The following is a 20905-nucleotide window of genomic DNA, read 5'->3' as shown; positions in this document are numbered from 1 at the left end:
TAGCCCTCGTTGAGTTCCAACTCTGCTTGAATTCATGTAATAGAAAATCAAGGATGTTGACTTTTAAAAGATCCCTGGAAACAAACAAGAACAGATGGTTACCTAGAACAGAAATCCTCTTTATGGGAACACAATTCATGCTAATGATACCTCCCTAGCCATCTCTCCTTACATTATACAACATAGAACCCACCACTCCACCTCGTAGCTATTTCAACTCCTATCACCTCCCTCAGCAACTTTGGTAGCCAGAAATATCTCCATCTCACTGATCCCAAATCTTCTCATGATGTATCCTGAACCAGGTGAGAAATTAGTAACATTTAAACAATAATTGCTTAAAACAATTGCAGAGTTCTCTATTGAAAAAATACGTCACTCTGAAAGGGATGCTGTCTCTTTCAGAAAATAGTTTGTAGAAATTCTTTTGCTAAAGCAGTTTGTTGTTGTTCCCCCGGGTGTGTGTCTTCTATTAAGGCAATGATCTCAGAATCCTTGCTACAAACGCCCAAACAAAATGCTAAATCCCTTCAAGCATCCCTGGACAGGCAGATATATTGGTGGTCAGCTGCGGAGGGCAGCTTGGAAACTGAAATCAATCTGCTTTAGCTTCTGCGTTTTAGCAGCTTTTTCTTAAATTGCCCTTCTCTGTTGCTAGCTGCTTTAAGTCACCTTCTACTGAAAGGGAAATCTTTGCATGTAAACCCCAAGAAACATCTACCTAGCACAGACCCCTGGAATCATAAATTATTTCAAAAAGGAAAACAGAAAGGGGAGAAATCTGTGGATGGAAAGAATTCTCGCTTTTAACTTATAAAGGTTGCCAGGCAGGACCTTAACTTAAGCAGGTATCAAATAATGATTCATTCATTAGGATTAAGTTGAAAACCCCTGAGAGCCAGAAAGTGTTTCTGGGAGGGAAGAGGGAGAGCAACTGTCATGTTTCATAGCTCCAAGGGACACCACTTATAATTGGAGGGTATGGAGAAGACTTCAAAAACTGGTCCCCTGATAAAAAATGAAATGAGTAGCACAGATGTCTAGGAAACAGGTTGAAATCAGAGTAGGATAGGGAATGGCTCTGAATGATAAAATTAGGTAATATTGGGGTAGGGTTGTATAAAACTCCAGTTCTGTAGAGTCTAGGCAAAAGAATCCAGTGGAAGACAAAAAAAAAAAAAAAAAAAAAAGCCAGCCTGTTCCCAGGTACTGGTGTATTGCTGGGAAAGATGGTGTTGATAGGAAGTCAACATAGGAATTCAAGAACCCAGGTCATAAAAATGACTTCTTTCAGGGAAAATTAAAAACAAAGAAAGTCTGGAATAGAAGAACTGAGGCAGAGGTTGAAAAGAGAGGATATAGTTGTCCCAACTGGAGAAGGTAGAAAAGGCTTGGGTATTGAGTTGGGAGCTCATGGGGCTGTTACTGATTCCATTCCTCAGAAGCCTGTATTGCTCTTTACAAAGAAACTTGAAAAATCTGGAATGTTAAATTTCATTTTCTACAACAATAAAAATTATCAAAATTGTCTCTCAAAGCATAGAGACATAACCAAGCCAATTATCTTATGAGAAACTGAAAAAATGTTAAAGGGCAATTATTCCCCAAAGCACCAGATCTAAATTATTTCTTGGATAAATTCTACCAAATTTAACTATTTTTTTAAAGAGAGAGAGGGGGGGAGAGATAGAGAAAGAGAGAGAGAGAGAGAGAGAGAGAGAGAGAGAATTTTTTAATATTTCTTTTTAATTTTCGGGGGACATAACGTCTTTATTTTTATTTTTATGTGGTGCTGAGGATCGAACCCAGTGCCCCGCGCATGCCAGGAGAGCATGGTACCACTTGAGCCACATCCCCAGCCCCAATTTAACTATTTTTAAATTTAGGACACTTATAAATTTACAAAAAATTGGTAAAGATAGTATAAGAGTTCCCACATATCTTACATGAAGTTGTACATATTATTAACATCTTACATTAGTGTGATATTTTTGTTAAAGAACTTCTATTGACACATTATTGCTAACTAAAGTCCATATCTTAATTTAAATTTTCTTGGTTTAACCTAATGTTCTTTTTCTGTTCCATGATATCCCAGCCAAACAGGTGGTGATGTAGCTCAGTGGTAGAAGGTTTTCCTAGCATGCACAAGGCCTTGGGTTCAATCCACAGTACTGCAAAAAATACAATTAAATTAAAAATGTAAAAATCCCATGATAGTGGGTATGTATCCTTAGGCTCCTCTTTGCTGAGACAGTTTGCTGAGACTTTCATTGTTTTTGATGAACTTGATAGTTTTGCAGAGTATAGGTCAGGTATTTTGCAGAATAGCCCTGAACTGGGAATTCTCTGAAGTTTTTTTCTCATGGTAATACTTGGATTGTAGGCTGTTGGCTGTTGGAAGACCACATATGTAAATTTCCATTTGTATCCCATAATATCAAGTGCAAATGCTATCATGTGACTTATCAATAGAGATATTAACCTTGTTTATCTGGTTGATCTACTTCATTTTTTATCAGGGGACTAGTTTTTGAAGTCTTCTCCATACCCTCTAATTGTAAGTGGTGTCCCTTGGAGCTATGAAATATGACACTCGCTTTCCCTCTTCCCTCCCAGAAACACTTTCTGGCTCTCGGAGGTTTTCAACTTAATCCTAATATCTACAGAAATTATTTGGAATTTTTCTGCAAAGATTTATTTCTCCCCCATATTTTTGTTTATTCAACCACTTTATATTAGAATGAACTCAAGGAAATTTGTTTGAATTTTGAGTTATCTTTCAATGCTACTTAATTTTGTTGCTAAGAGATTTGGGATTACATCAAACAAAATCTTCTATATAGCAAATGAAACACTCAATGGAGGGAAGAGAAAACTTGTACAATCCATATATCTGAAAAGAGGTTAATATCCAAAATATATTTGAAGGCACGCAAACAACTCAATAGCAAGAAAACTAATAGCCTGATTTAAAATGGGCTAAAATTTGAATAGACATCTCTCAAAGGAAGGTGTACAATTGGCCAAAGAGATATATGAAAAAAATACCACTGTCACCACACCACTGTCATCATCAGGGAAATGCAAACAAATACCACAATAAGATTCCATCTTACCCAAGTTAGAATGGCTATTATCAAAAACAAAATATAGCAAGTGCTGGTGAGAATGTGGAGAAAAATGAATCCTTGCACACTATTGGTAGAAATAAAAAGAGTACAGTACATAAAATCATAAGAGGTTCCTAAAAATATTTTTAAAAATATGACTATTGTATGATTTGGCAAGGCCATTACTGGATATATATCTAGAGGAAATGAAATCAGTATGTTGAAGAGACATCTGCACTCCCATGCTCATTGCATCACTATTTGCAGTGGCCAAGAAATGGAAACAACCTGTTTCCATCAACTGATGAATGCAAAAAGAAAATGTACATATATGCAATATAATATTATTCAGCCTTTAAAAAGGAGGAAATCCTAGGGGTTGGAATTGTGGCTCAACGGTAGAGTGCTCGCCTAGCACATGTGAGGCCCTGAGTTCGATCCTCAGCACCACATAAAAATAAATAAATAAAATAAAGGTATTGTGTCCAACTACAACTAAAAGATAAATATATAAAAAAGGAAGAAATCCTATCATCTCCAGCAGCAAGAAAGAAACTGGAGGACATTATGTTAAGTGAAGTAAGCAAGACACAAAAAAACAAATACCACCTGATCTCTTATATGTAGAATCTAAAGATAAATGACCTCATAGAAGCAGAGAGTAGAATGGTTATTAGGGGCTGAGGAGGAGAGGGCAGGTTGGGGAGATGGTCATCAAAGGACAGAAAATTTCAGTTAGATGACAGGAATAAATTCAAGAAATTTATTGTTCAACATAATGTTCACAGTTAATAACAGCATATTTTATTCTTTTTTGTGGGGGGTGGTACCAGGGATTGAACTCAGGGGCACTCAACCACTGAGCCACATCCCCAGCCCTATTTTGTATTTTATTTAGAGACAGGGTCTCACTGAGTTGCTTAGTGTCTCACTTTTGCTAAGGATGGCTTTGAACTCGTGATCCTCCTGCCTCTGCCTCCCAGGTCACTAGTATTACAGGCGTGCGCCACCATGTCCAGCTGCATATTTTATTCTTAAAAGTCAGTGGGACAATTGATTTTGAGGGTTCTTACCACAAAAAGTGACAAGTATATAAAGCAATGTATATGATAATTATTTTGATTTAGCCTTTCCAAAATTTATACATATTTCAAAGCATCAGGGTGTACATGATTAATATATATGCAACTTTTATCAGGTTGTACATGATTAATATATATGCAACTTTTATCAGGTTGTACATGATTAATATATATGCAACTTTTATCAATTTACAAAATAAATTATTTTTTTAAAAGAAACATGTCCAATAGCAGAGATAAATTGTGTAAATACAATGACAGATAACAAGTAATCAATCCATTACACATATGGAGTTTATATGTAGATGCTCAAAGAAAGGAGAATAATCCCTTCCAGTGGAGGGCCCTTGGGAATATTTAATTAATAAATTAACATTTGGTATTGGTTATTGATTTGAAAGAACAAATCCAGCTTTGCTCATTGGGAACTCTTTTAGTTGGCTTCTGAGGTATCTTAATGTATTCCCATTATTGTAGGAATTTTTAAAGGCACTTACCTATTTTAGGGCACTACAGATGGTTAATTTTAGGTCATTTCTACCTCAGCCTTAGAATCAGTAATTTCTCCAAGGAGTCCACATTCCTCTTATTGGAGAATACTAATAGAAACCAATGTCTGGGTACTGGGTGTGCTTGTTGCTACTGAGGTGTCATTGCTTCGAGGCCCTCTCTCTCACCTGAAAGAAAAAAACAAATATATGTATGTGTATGAACTTGTGTATATGCACATATCTAGAAATATTTCAACCATTAGCATCTGTTTATATTAAATTAAACATGAGGTCTGATGTCTCCAATTTTAATCCATTTGCACATAGATCATCCTAGCCTTCTTCACTTGCTTATCTAAAAACTCCCACTCAGATGGTTGAGAAATCTGGCTCCTACTATCCAGCATTCACTTACTTAATTGTTCAATATTAGTGAACATGTGTAACATTATCAGATTTAACCACACTCCCATGAGATAAAACTTTACTAAATAGTGTACACTATTTGTGTTCAGAACCTTTTGTGTTTAGTCTTAAAAACTCTACTCATTTCCATAGTCACTTACATCAAACCCTTTTGTCCCTATTCCCTTCAGTGAAGATGTTTCATGTATTAATAAAAGAGTTAGATTATCTTGTCACAGTCTGCATTCTTTTCTGGGATCCTCTGATGTTCTAAATTATTTTTTGTTTGCATATGTTAAGATTCATTCTTTGTGCTGTAAAGTTTTATGGATTTTGACAAATGCACAGTGTCATGTATTTACCACTACAGCATTATATAAAATTGTTTCATCACTCTAAAGAAATCTTGTGCTTCACCTATTCAACTCTTTTCACCCTATTCCCTTAGAGTGTGTGTGTGTGTGTGTGTGTGTGTGTGTGTGTGTGTGTGTGTGTGTGAAATGCTTCATGGTGCTAGAAATTGAACCCAGACCCTCCTGCATGCTAGATAATACTACATCACTGAGCTATATTCCCAACCACCACTGCCATATTTAATATGACTATTGATGTTGGATTAGTATCTACCTTGAATGTAACTATTTCTGACATATTGCATTTGTTCACGTTTTCTTTTTTTCTTTTTAGGCATTCCTTGGTTTGAATTGAGCATTTTGTGTGATTTCTTCTTACATTCTCTCTTAGCATACCAATATGTCTTTAAACTTTTATGGATTATTTTAGGGGAGAGGACCAATCATATATTTTTTAAAGTTTTCATTTTTAGGAAAATGTATGTAAAACAAATCCTGCAATTTAAACCATTCTAAGTGTACAATTCTGTGACATTGATTATATTACCAATGTTGTACAACTATTACCATTTTGCTTTCCAAAATTTTTATTACCCCCAAACAGAACTTTTGTACCCATCAGACAATAGCTTTTCATTTCCTCCACCTTAACCTCTCTTCTAATTCGCTTCCTCTCTAGGAAATTATCTATTCTAGATATTTCATATGAAGAGAATCATACAATTCAATAGTGGCCCTTTACATTTAACAGAATGTTTTAAGAGTCTGCCATGTTGAGGGATATATAAAATTTCATTCCTTTTTAGAATTTATATATGTATTTCCACATTCTGTTTGTCCATTCATTTATTGATGGATGCTTGGGTTTTTTCATCTGTTGACTGTTGTGAATAATGCTGACATGAATATTTGCATGTAAGTATCTGTTTGAGTGCACATTTTCAATTCTTTGGAGTATGTACATGAGTAGAATTTTGAGGTAACCGATAATTCTACATGTAATTTTTTAAGGAAGAGCCAAACTCTTTTCTACAGCAGCTGCACCATTTTACATTTCCAAGAGCAATTTACAATAATTCAAAGGTTAAAGTTTTTCCACATCCTTGCCAGTGCTTATTTTCTGTTTTTTAAAAAAGCTATCCCAGTAAGTGTGAAATGTTATTTCATTGCATTTTCAATTTTCATTTCCCTAATAATTAATGATGCTAAGCACATTGTCATGCACCTGTTGACCCCTTGTATATCTTCTCTGGAGAAATATCTAGTGAAGTCATTAGCCCATGTTTGAACTGAGTTGTTTGTATTTTTGCAGTTGCTTTTCAGGAGTTCCTTATTAAACCCTTATTGGATATACAGCATGCAAATATTTTCTCCCTTCTGTGTATTATCTTTTCAGTTTCTTGATATTGTTCTTTATTTTACAAAAGTTTCAAATTTTAATGAAGTAAACCCAAATATTTCTTAAAATTTGTGGTACTGGGGATTGAGCCTAGGGGTGCTTGACCAGTGAGCTACCTCAGCCTCTTTTTAAAATGTATTTATTTTTTTTATTTTGAGACAGGCCTTGCTAAATTGCTGAAGCTGGCTTTGAACTTGTGATTCTCCTGCCTCAGCCTCCTGAGTAGCTGGGATTATAGGCCTGAAACACACCATATTGGGCTATTTTCTTTATTTTATTACCTTTAGTTTTGGCATCATAATTAGGAAACCATTCACAAACCCAAGATCACACAGATTTCCTCTTATTTCTTCCTAAAAGTTTTATAACTTTTGCTTTTAAATTTGGGTCTGTGATTCATTTTGAGTTAAAGTTTATATAAAGAATAGGCAAGGGTTCAACTTTATTCTTTATTTCAGTTTTTACAGCACTATTTTGGAAGAAAATTATTCTTTTTCCATTGAATAGTCTTGCAACCCTTGTCAAAGATTAATTAAATATAGATCAAGAGTTTATTTCTGAGCTCTCAATTCTCTTGCATTGGTCTATATGTCAGTCTTTATGCTAATACCATATTCTTTTGACTACCATAGCTTTCTAGCAAGTTTTGAAGTCAGGAAGTGTGTTATCCAATTTTGTTATTTTAAAAGTTATTTTGAATATTCGGTCACCTTTGAAATTTTATATTAATTTTAGAGTCAACATTTCCATTTATGAAAAAAGACCATTGAGATTTTGTTAGGGGTGACACTGAAACTGTACATATTATTTTAGTCGAATTATCATTTTAACAATATGAAGTTTTCCAGTTCTTGAACATAAGATGCCTTTTATTTATAGAGGTCTTTTTTTTTATTTCTTTCAGCAATATTTTGAAGTCTTCACCATGCAAATTTTGTTTCCTTGGTTAAAATTTATTTCTAAATATGTGATTCTTTTCAATGATTTTGTAAATATTTTTTTTCTTTTTTAGTGTTGATTGCTCATTTATTTGCAGTTTTATTGCACATAACAAATAACATATTTTGAAGTTCTTATATATCAATTTCCAATTCTTCTTTCACTAAAGAACTGAGGAAACCTCTTAGTCTAGGATGGCTAAGAAAAGATGCCTTTGTCTTAGCTATTTGTGGTTTTTAAAATTAATTATTTTAATTGTAAAAATTTATGGGATATGGTGCAATAATCCAGTATATGTATATGTATATAGAGTATAATGATTAAATTAGGGTGGTTAACATTTTTATCTCCTTAAACATTTTTTTTCATTTTGGATCATACATTAACATTATGGAAATATGATAAAAATCACAAAATTCTAAAAGTCACCCAACATATTATTACTGTAATTTTGTTAAAGTTATATTTTAGATATATTAAAATGTGGTGACTTCTATCTAATAGAGTAGGGGGAGAATAGGAAAATGGAGGGAGGAGAGGAGGGAAAAGGGAGAAGGAAACAGCTGGGTGGGGTGGGGGATCATGAACTGAAATCAAATTCCAGGCATGCATGGGTTTATCAGGATGAGCCAAACTACTATGTGTAACTATAAAGCTCTAAGAAAATCTGATGACTTCTAAGTTCTTCACATATTGGAGCTAAAACTGGAATTCTCCAATTCTATCAGATTTTAAAGTAACAAAGCATGTTGGGGCTGGGGATGTGGCTCAAGCGGTAGCACGCTCGCCTGGCATGAGTGTGGCCAGGGTTCCATCCTCAGCACCACATACAAACAAAGATGTTGTGTCCGCCAATAACTAAAAAAATATAAATAAATATTAAAAAATTTTCTCTCTCTCTCTCTCTTTAAAAAAGTAACAAAGCATGTTAATGCTATTAATATGTTTTAGATTACAGAGAAAGGAAAGAGCTTCCAAACAGATACAGAATTGGATAAAATAAAACTGAAGTCAATTCTCAACTATTAACACCAATGAAGACATACTGAATTAAATATTAGCAAGTAAAAGTCATCAGGCTATAAAGAAAATAGATCAAGACAGTGAGTTTTATACCAGAAACTAAAAAAAAGATTTAGTATTAGGAAATATATTGATACAATTAAACATATAAATTTATCAAAGAAAATGTTATAATAATTTCCATAAATACTAGTATTCATTTTGTAAAACTCAATGGCCATGTCTGTTTAATAAAGGTGGACCATAATAAGGGAAAATTGACAAAGAAAGATTTAGAATGAAAGTGAGAAAGAAAAAAAAATACCTAGTATTCTGCTTATTGATGAGATACTAGAAACATTATATAGAAGTGAGTAATAAGGCAAGGATGCCCATAGTCATCTCTACTAGTTAACATTATTTTAGATCTTTTCTGGTGCAAACAGGCAAAGGTTAAAAAAAAAGACATTAACATTGGAAAGGAGAAGTTAAATTTTTCATTGTTCATGGATATGATTGTATACCTTAAAACAACTTAAAAATGCATGTAAATTACTAAAAACATTAATGAGGTCTTCTTTCTCTTCCTTTTCCTTCTCCTGGATGTGATGGTATGGTAAATTTAGATGGTGGCATGGCTGAGGAGGCTGTGCAGTGTGGAAATGGCAATGGAATCATGAACTGAGGAGGTCATCAGCATAGTCAGAAGACTACTTATATGCAAGGTTATTGAACACATCAGCAAATATATTGAGAGTAATGGGAGCTAGGTCTTTGAATGCTACAGAAGTGGTTTACAAATACAGAAAGTGGGAACATTGTTGGATTTGAATTGGAAGCATCAGTGTGTGCTCATAACTTTACATCCATACACACACACACACACACACACACAGAGAGAGAGAGAGAGAGAGAGAGAGAGAGAGAGAGAGAGAGAGAGATTGAGACAGAGAAACAGATCTGTGTGCAGTGTGAATGTGTAATGTAGACACACATATACAAATGTACATTTTCTATCTCTGGTAGAGAGTACTGAGTGCACAGATCTTGGTTTCTAAATACATTACCATCCTCTCAAAGGATTCAAGGATCCTTGTAAGTGGGCTGATTCCAGGACTCAAGCAGGGAAAGTAAAAGACAATCCTGGAACATCTTACTATGTTGAAAAGTAAGGAGATGATCAAAGAATGACAGAGATGATGTGTCAAAGTGCACTGAAACAACTCGCAAAAGGCTCCCACTAGGCATATATATGGTAATTTGAGTATCAAAATAAATAATGATAATAAAGTATTACAACCAAGTGTATAGCATGGAAATCCATCCATGAGTCCATACTGAATTTTTTTAGGAGTATGAATAAAAAGGAAACTGTAGTGCAATTAAAGTTCTTTCTTGAGTGGAATGTAAGCTAATGAATATAGAAGGAATGATACAAATAAAAAAATTACCATTTGAGAATTATCATCTTTGTGGTTGATTTGGGCAGAAATACTTAATCATTTAAGTTACAAGACGCTTAACCATTACAAAGGGAAAATTTTTGACTCTATGATGAAGAAAGCTGATGGAAACCACCGTGCCCAAGTAATGAAGATTATTATCATCACCACTGGAGCAGAGTTGCCATCATATGCCCCCTGATGCACTACTGCGCTTACAGCACAATGTCATTTCTGTGGTCTTCCTGCCAGGAATGTATGGCATGAGTTTGAACTAACAAGTATATCTGAGTTGAAGAACATCATACAAAATGATAGGCATGCACTCTTTAAATTGTCAAGATCATAAAAGTCAGGGAAAGACTAAGGACATTTTTTAGGCTAAAGGAGACTAAAACTATATGAAGGCTAAATGTAATGTGTGACCTAGATTGGGTCCTGGAACAAAACAGAGAAAAATGGAAAGAAATATTGTGAGGATGCTTGGCAAACTTTGAATGGAGTCTATGCATTGGATGGTAGTACTATATCAATGTTTATTTGCTGAATTGGATGTTTCTGATTGTGAGTATGACAGATAATTTCCTTGCTTTGTGGAAGCACACATTGATGTAATTGGGTGACTGGACATAATGTCTGAACCTTGCTCTCAAATCAATAGGTTCAGAAAAAGAGTAATTATAGTATGCACATGCACACATGTGCACCTGCATAGAGAGAAAGCACATGAGAGATCAAATGCACTGATAGCAAACAAAGATTACTGGGGAAGGGAACTTAGGAGTTCTTTGTTTTGCTCTTTCAGCTTTTTTAAGGGTTGAAATATTTCAAAATAAATTGTGAAGAAATAAGCCCACTACATTATGTTGCAATTTAGACCTAATAATAACATTAAAATAAGTAATGTAAAAAAATTAAGAACCATAAATATTGTGCAATCACCTTTTGTATAGCCAAAAAAAGTGATTATAAAGGTTTCTCTACTAAGGTTTATAATATCATCCAAAATTTATCTAAAATTACAGTTTATTTGAGAATATATAGTTTTTTTCATTAAAATTAGCAGAAATAAATAATATGGATAATGCAAAATTTAAAATTTTAAAATGCAATTTAGATGCCATTGCAACTGCAACAGTAAAGATTAAAAAATATACTCTAGGAATAAAGCTAACTATAAATGCACAGAGCCCATATGAAAAAAAATTAAAACATTTTGTCATAAAAGTAGATTTAAGTGAATGGTAGACATATTTTCCCCTTAAATGCACTTATAATGTTAACATGTTCCTATTAAAATAGAATTTTTTATACATTTATTTTTTAGTTGTAGATGGATACAATACCTTTATTTAACTTATTTATTTATTCAATTTTTTAAAAAATATTTATTTTATAATTGAACACAATACCTTTATTTCACTCATTTATTTTTTACATGGTGCTGAGGATCGAACCCAGGGTCCCACGTGTGTGAGACCAATGCTCTACCGCTGAGCCACAACCCCAGCCCCTAAAATAGAATTTTTAAAATTAATCAAACTTAAAGTTTCTGTTAAAAAAATTGAAGTCTAACTACAATCTTTCTGCAGAAGAATAACAATAAAATGGAATTGGCATACAACCTTTATGCATAATAAGTAAAGGTAAAACAAAACACTGTAGCACTTGTTCATAAAATCAATGAAAATAAATAGAGAGCCAAAAGGAGACCTGAATTACATTGGAATTCGGCATATGAAAAAGATGTTACTTCAGGTCAGTAAGAAAAGGGAAAGATAGATTAATCAATATATGGTGCTGAGGCAAATGGGTTTCTCAATGCAAAAAAATAAATAAATAAAGTTAGGTCCCAATATCACTTCATACAGCAACATAAGGTTCAGGTGAATCAAAGATGTAAGTTTAAAAGAAAGAAAGAAAGTAAAACACTAGAATCAAACATGGATGATCTTGTCTTTTAATTTCAGTGTGGAGACATTTCTAAGTATGGCATAAACCCAAAAGCCATAAAAGAAAAACAGGTAAATTATTCAAGCATTTATGAACTTCTGCTTCTGGAAAAATTAGAATAGACACATTTTTCTTTCCTGTTGCTATGATTTAAGTACAGATAAAAACCCTGGACATTATGTATAAAACAACTATAAGCAAACTGAAAAGTGCAGAAGGAAAGGCAGATAGGCTGGCATCTCAGGATCCAAACAATAGCATGACCATGAGTTCCTTGGGTAGTATTTTTGCTCCTGAACTTTCTGGTCTGGATAATGGAGAAACTGGAAATACAGAAGCACCAGTGGACATTGATTCTCCTCCACCCCCCCCCCCAAAAAAAAAGCAATGAGGAAAATCCCATTTTCTCTAGCTAAAGGATCAGGAAAAGGGCAGCCTCAAAAACTGAAAACTTCTAGACAATAAGCACTCTACTTTGGTCACATACTGCAAGATATCTTTGTCCCTACTCTCACTCCTGCCAGAAAAGGCCAAATGAAGAGCTTACACTTGTAACCCTGGCAAGGAAAGAACTTGAAGTCACTAACAATAGAAATTTGAGTACCAGAGAGAAAATAAAAATTGAGAAAATGAACAGAGCCCCAGGGACATATGGAAGTATAAAAAACAACAGCTAGTGTTTATGTTATCAGAATTCCAGAAAAGTGGAGAAAGGGAGCAAAAATAAAAAGTCTGTGTTATCATCCTTGAATTTAGGTTGGGCTTTATGACTGCTTCAATAAATAGAATACAGCAGCAATGATGCTTCATGACTTCTGTGGCTGGGTTAGAAAATAACATGCAGTTTCTGCCTATTTCTCTTGGAACAATTGTGATGGTAGCATTTAACCACCATGCATAGAAATCTAGCTACCATAAAGCCATTATGATGGGAGAGGAGAGGAAAAGAAAGAAGGAAGAGAGAGAGAGAGAGAGAGAGAGAGAGAGAGAGAGAGAGAGAGAGAAGGAAGAAGAAGAAGAAGAAGAAGAAGAGGAGGAGGAGGGAGGAGGAGGAGGAGGAGGAGGAGGAGGAGGAGGAGGAGAGAGGAGAGGAGAGAAGAGAAGGGAGGTGAGGTGGGGGAGAGGGGTCTAAGGTAGCCACCTGACCCTATTTCCAAATGCCAGACAAGCAGACAAGTAAGCTATGAAGCCTTGTGATGCCAAACAAATTTATTCCAAATCACCATGTGATTGCAACCATCTGAGAGATCTTCAGTGAGAACTGCCTACCTAAAAAGAACTGCCTACCTAAATCTAGTCATCCCCACATTCATGATCAAAATAAATGATAGTTATTCTTTTAACTCACTCTTTCAAAGTTGTTTCTTATGTTTTAATAGACAACTGGGATAGCTGATAAAAAAACAGTCTCGAAACTATAATTTTAAGTGAAAGAAGTAAGGTGAAAAACAGTGTGCACAGTGAAGTACTATTTGTTATTTCAAAGATGGGTTTCTATGTATTTATAAAGTGAAAGGATGAATAAGAAATGGCTAATAGTCACCTCTTCAAAGGATAGGAGATCATAGATAAGAGGGAAATTTTTCACTGTATATTGACTTACTATCATTTAAAATGTTTTATATGAATGTGGTATTTTAAAAATACTTAAAATTTACTTTGTATCATATATGAAGCAGAGATAGAATTTGTTTGGGGGTAGAATTTACTTTTATAAAGCAAATATTCCATTATTTCCTTCTGGTTAGAAATGTCAGTCCCAGGGAATCTATCTGTACTTCTAAAATGACACTATTTACAGGAACACCTGATCAGAACTAGATAGGCCAATACTTTTCTTAAACAACAGCTTTATTGAGATATGGTCCATATATTTTTGGTTAAATTCAACCACTGAAACTAAATTCAGTGGTTTTTAGTATATTAACAGAGTTTTGCAACCAACAACATGATCAATTTTACAACATTTCCATCATGCCTTCTCAAATCCCCATCCCAGCAGTCACTCCCAATTCTCTTCTCCTAGACCCTGGCAACCACAAATACAAATTCTGCACCTATAGGTTAGAGGAACTGGATAGCCAAGCTTCCAATGAGATTGACAATTATCAAAATTTATACTTTTGCTGTTAAACTCAACTCAGGGCACTGAACTTTGAAAATCATATTTGACTTTTAAAGAAAATTGTTGTTCCTTTACCCTGGATTGACACTGTGCTCTCCCATCAGCCACTCCCTTGCCACTATCACCACCAAACAGGTACAAAGGAGTAGTGACATCTCTTCTCAAGCTCAAGCATCTCCCCACTCACATGAACTCCATAATTCCAAAAAAGAATTGATGATATTCCTGAAGACTGAGACATTACAGTCTCGATGGATTCTGTGAAGCATTACAGGTGGTATTTGTGTCTTGCAAGTATGTGGAGATCATACCAGTCAGGTAAGAAGTATTGATTCCACTACCCACTAGATCTTTCTCACAGAACTAAGTTTTAAAACCACCCAAGGTTGTATATGGTGGCCATTTTCATTATTGCTTCTAGCTTGTTCCACTGTATAAATGAAGACCTACTGCCCTCTATCTCCCATAGGTGTAAGTTTTGCTAGTAATGGCGACTTTTCATGAATACCTACATTAGGTATATAATCTTATTGAGTCCCCACAATTATCCTGAGACTGTGATTACCTTTAGGTTTTATATGAGGAAACTAAGGCTATTTTGCCTTATAACTGATCAGAGGATAAGTTTAAAGATAAGTGAACATTGTCGGGCCAAAAAAAAAAAAAAAACTCTCAGCTCTCAAGAGAATACCTACTGGAGGTGGGTGGAAGAAGGGAGGGTAGATGTAGGGTATTCAATGATGGCAATTATCAAGTAGAAAGGAGACAGCCATCTATCCAGATGGTTTAGACTAATGATTCCCAACATGTTCCATGTTATGACACACTAATTTTGTCTAATTTTACTAATTCCCCAAAGCAATATGTGGGTTCTTAAAAGTAATTAAAGTAGAATTAAATATTATGTTAATTAAACATGGCTTCAAATGAATTTTAAATGATGCGAATTGTTTTTACCCCTTGGGATAACTGCAAATTGCCTATCCTGATTTTGAGAAAACTCAGAGTATTAGGAACTAAAACCTTCACCAACACAGAGGAGAATATCAGTCAGATCAAGAATATCAGTCAGATCCCTGAGTTTGTTTTAGGAATTCTGTCTCAGATGCTTTTTGGTGACAATTGGAGGGAATTCCAGTGTGATGGCAAAGTTCATTCTCCTAGAAATGACTGATCCTCCTCAGACTGATCTTTATTTTAACCTCTGGTGGGCTTGACTTCCTCTTCTTTGCCATCACTATAGTGGAGAAACTAGCTGATCATCCTCCTTGGGAATGGTCCCCATTTACCTTTCTGCCCTGCTTAGACTTCTCCCAATCACTGCCCTTATGACCAGGGTCAATTCAGGGTAACCTATCCTGTTTTCCAAACACCATAAGGGCCATCAGTTCCTTACCAACCCTCATGTTTCACCTTCTATTCTGCAACTTCCAATCCTGACCACTTCTGTTATAATTTTCCTTTGGCCAAGCTGGTCTGCATTACTCCTTCTCTGTGACTTCCTCTGAACTGACCATAAACATCCATTATCCTTACCACTCTTAGTAGACCATCTGTTCCAATGCAAGCAGAAGTTCTTATACCACTGACCTCCTACCTGACTGCTCTTACACTGTGCTAGAGACTGATGTTGTTTTCTTGATTCCCCATTCATGGGATGGACATTCACTGGGCTGGAATAGGCTGGTTTTAGTGCTCTAAGCTGAAGTAATCTGTATGTTCCAGTAATGTCCATATCTGAGGACACATGTCTCATAGAAGTTTTTGGAATTCCAGTGTCTTCTTTTTTCTACCTGTTCAAATTAAAGTTCCATTTGAAACCTTTGTATTCACATAAAATTTGATCAGAGGAGGTAATACTTGTTCCCAGTAACTTCATTTAGCCTGTGCTCCTATTTATGCATTTGATAAAATGCAGTCACGTCTCAAATTGTGTATTTCACTTTTGCTTTGAGCACATTGATAGATGCTATTGTTAGCTATATGTTCTTTCTATCAATCTTTTCAAAGTTCTTTGTTAACAATTAGTCATGCGGGTTCATCCATACACTGTTGTATTATGCAACCATTAAATTCAAGAGGAAGAATGTTTCTTGACATGCATATTTTTCCTAATATATTTTAAGTGAAAAGAGAAGGGTACAAAATAGTATTTCATTATTATTCTACTAAAAATACATTCACACACACATACACACTCCTATGCAAGTACTTTTTAAAAGAAGACTAAAAGGGCATTAACCAAAGTGCTAACAATGGTTGTCTCTAGATGTCAAGTTTGATCAATTTATATTTTCTTAACTTCTCCATATTTTCTAATTCCCCCCAAATGAGCATGTGATTCTATCAAAATCAAGAAAAGGTAATTTTAGGTAATTCAATTAATCATCAGGGTCAACCAGCATGTGTGGAAAAGCTGCCAATTCTTACTGACGAGAAACTAACACCTTTATTGATGTTATGAATTGAGGATACCCTTTTTTAGAAAAATCAGGAACATAACTCTAAAATTAAAAAGAAAATAAGCAGGAATTTACTAAGCTTGAAAGTGTTATTTTACATACCACTTTTCAAGAAAAAAAATAAAGTGAAAACAATCTGTCTTAGTTTTTCTTCAAGTGTTTAACAATTTTCTCCAGGGCCCATAATCTATGGAGAAAAAGTTATGTCCTCCATTCCCTTTGGCATCTCTTATCCCTCTTGCCACTCTTTTCCCTATATTTGTGAGTGGACTTGCATATTTCTCTTTCTTATTAATCCCAGCTTAGCCATGTTCTCAGAATTATAAAAGGTACCTCACCTCTTCAGAAACCTGTCTTCCATATTGCCCCTGCTTAAGACCCTGGGTTCCCAAGTCTCACCCTTAGACATTCATTTGTGTAGATAGACCTGAGCTAGTTCCAAGTTCCAGGATTTCTCCCTTTGTAGGAATTCCAGGTTCACTCCAGCCAGTCTCTCTGACAAACTGGAGCTTGATCACCAGGCCATTCAGTATTCAGGTGATCAGTCAGGGACTTTCCTTCAAGGACAGAATGTTCCTGATCTGATACCTACAAAAAGCCCAACTGGCTAATACAAGAAGTATTAATGCTGGGCCAAAGGAGTCCCTAAAAATGTCCTTGCATTGGACAATAGCTGGGGACCACACAGCCAGCAAGACTTGCTGTTCAGGCTTTGGGGCTGAAGGATCTCGCCACTAGGCTCTCCAGAGCTGTCCCTCCCTTCAGTATCTGCTCATTTGCTCAGGCCCCCAGATTCAGCCTGAGGATTTGTTCTGGCTGAGCTCAGTGAGGCTTAACATGATCTCTGCTGGGTCCTGCAATCAGAGCCCAGGGCCAGAAGCTGCTCTGAGCACCACTGCCTAGAGCAGGGCCAGGAAGGATCCCCAGTAAACACCTGAAGCTCCACCTGCAGGGGAGACTGCAGCCCACCTGAGTGTATGCCGGGAGTGGGGGAGGGTCTGAGCATGTGCTGAGAGCTCCATGGAAAGCAAGGTTCAGCTTCTTCTGAAACCCTGACCCACAGATGTAGACAGAGGCCAGCATTTATTCTCTCATGACACCTGGGAGAGGAGGGACAGAGCTGTTGTCTTGCTTCATAGAGCCCTCAATCCTCACCCTCCAATATTGCCCACCAACCCTCATTCCCTCACTGAGATTATCCTTGTCCCTTCTGAAAGGGCTGGCCTAAGCTACACTAAGATGCCCAGACTGTCTATGCCTCTAAGAGCTGTTGCTGGGGCAGCAGAAATGAATTGAGGGTCCCATGGATAACCTTGGATAATCATTACATTTGGTCCAATCCCAGGAATCACTATTTAACAATGACGATTTCTTCTCTTTCAATATTTTTTTTGGTTTATTTATATATTTATTTTTATGTGGTGCTGAGGATCAAACCCAGTGCCTCACTCGTGCAGTCAAGTGCTCTGCCACTGAGCTACAACTCTAGCCCTGAGGATTTCCTCTTCTTAGAAGCCTGTTGGAAAAGCACCAGAACTACAGCTGCAATCCTCTAGGCTAAAGTAGTCTTGAGACTTAGCAGGTCAGGCCCTAAGTCTTATGAACAACATCAACAACAACAAAAATGAAAATCTACCAGTAACACCTGACTGGATTCACTTACTTTGCACAGATCTAGTGGAGTTCTCGTTAAGCCTGAGAGGCCACTGGAGATGAAGTCTGGTTATGTGCTGTGTTAGCTGAGTAAATACCATTGGCATACACATCTGCTGCAGAGCCAGAGTAAATAAAACGTGATGCCTGTATTGGAGAACTGAAAATGAAAATTCCTAGATGCTATAAATGATAACACGAGACAGTTATTGAGAATTTAACCATGTCTGCACATGATTCTAACCAATGTGGATATATCACCTCATTGAAACCTCCCAGCTAACTTAAGAGGTAAGTAATTTTATTATTCCTATTTTACAAATAAGGAAACTGAGATATAAAGTTTAATTGTCTAAATTCACAGAATTAGGAAGTAAGGGAAGTAGGTCTCAAAGTCTAGCAGTCTGATTCCCAGAACTTGACTCTTTTTTTATGGTGCTGGAAATAAAACCCAGGTCTAGCTCAGCTACACACTCAAACTCAGTCCATAGAGTTTGGACTTTTAACCACTACACAATACTACCTGATAAAGATAAAAGAAATCCTTCTGTGTGCATAGAGATGACTTCATGGACACGTAGTCAGGTCCCTGAGCTCAAAAGAATTCTGCACTTGGGATTTAACATTACTTTCATGAAATGTTTAATAATTTGAATGATTTTATAAGTGAAATCTGAAGTGTGATGGGACAATTGCATGTGAACTGACATCCTGGAGTCTCTGAAAGAAAGAAGTTCCACTTTGCACCACCTCCCCACCTCCCTGGAACTTCAATGTCCAATCCTGTGAACTTAATACTTGGGACCCTATCCAACCTCCCCAATCTCTGTCCTACCCAAGTGACAGCTACAACCCTACACCCTCAGAGGCCTAGACATGAACACAGGGAGGATTGGAGTCAGAGACATGTACTCTGGATACAGTGTCAGTTCCCCCAAACCCAGGATGTCAGTGCCATATTGAATTTGGCAGGAAAATAAGTCAGGCCTATCATCCACCCCATTCAGGTACCTGTACAGAAGTTAAAGTACTCTTTCTGGTTATCTGTCCATCATAGGTTGGGGCAGTCTGTTCATAGGAAGGGGATATACTTGATTTGACTTCCACCCACTGGCCAGGGAAAAAATGCATCTATCCAGATGCTAATGGGAGGAGGAGCCTGCTATTCGATGGACCATGATATGTTTACCTAGTCACAGACCAGGGTCACTGGGCACCTATGAGAGTCTGCACTTGCCTCTCAAGAATCCCTGCACCCAAGAGAGTATGGCATTAAATAGCAAATTGAAAACACCACAACAAGTTGAAAATCAGACTGTAGAATAAAAGGAGAAAAGCTTCTTATTTGAATACATTTAATAGACATCTTTTCTGGTTTTTGAAAAAGGGGATTGGGAGTTACATTTGATACTGGTCCTACAAATTCTGTAACCAGTACTGATTATAAGGAATTTCCATTACTAAAGCATTTGGTATCCCCAAAGTCCATCACTTCCCATATAAAAATCAGCCTGTGAAGTGCTAACTGTCTCTTGCTTTTCTGAGGCTGTTTGAGATGTGGGACACTTTCACATGCCAAGGAAATAGATGATAAGTTAACGTTTGCTGTTCGATCTGATGGGGCCCATTTTGGACCATCCTCTCAAGCTGTGTTAAGAATCACATCATATGAAAGGATAGTAATAGAAAGTATTCTGGGGTTATGAATCAGGAAACCTGAATTCTAATTTTGCTTCTGCCACTGACTAGCTGAGTGATCTCCAGAATATTGCTTTCCCTTGGGGGTACTGTGAAAAGAGCAGGTTTGATTAATTCTAATGTTTTCTGATTGTCATTGAGTCTCTGGAGAGATGCCTCAGGGAAGGACAGGTGAGTGTTATGCTATGGGTGAATCATACTTTCTGCAGCCAAAACTCTTGCACTTTTATGTTTCTGTATTTTTGGGCTGCATTGGCAATCAGTTAAAAAATCATTCCAAAGCTTAAAAAATTAAAATCCATCATTCCCTATTTTCTCTCTGAGTTCATCTACTTATGACTTCAGATTTGGAGTCTCTAACCTTGAACCACACACACAAAAAAGAGGTTCTTGAATTGTAGAAAGAAATCTGTCATGTCCTCCAATCAGAAAGCAAAGAAAAGCAAAAATCCAAGGAGGATGAAGGATTGACTTGATGGTGGAGTGCTGAAAGTTAAGGTCAATGAAGGAAAAGTGGCTCCATTTCCCTACTTAGGGATGACAAGAAACATTTACAAAATCAAGAGATTCAGCTAAAGTCTAGCACTCCAGTAAGTAAGATTTTCTCCATTACACAATAGGATGTATCAATGCCTGGGGGAGAAAGTGGACTGAATAAAGAAGAAGGTTAGTTGTCAGTGAATTTCAACTCTGTTAGTGTTTGTTTGTTTACTTTTAAGCCTTTACCAGGCAACCAGGTCCTAAGATGGACTTAGGATGGGAGATGAAAAAAGTTAACTAACCATGGC

This window comes from Ictidomys tridecemlineatus, chromosome X (assembly GCF_052094955.1).
Source record: "Ictidomys tridecemlineatus isolate mIctTri1 chromosome X, mIctTri1.hap1, whole genome shotgun sequence".
NCBI classification, from domain to species: domain Eukaryota; kingdom Metazoa; phylum Chordata; class Mammalia; order Rodentia; family Sciuridae; genus Ictidomys; species Ictidomys tridecemlineatus.
The sequence above is the reverse complement of the archived record's forward strand: the minus strand, read 5'-3'. Positions refer to the sequence as shown.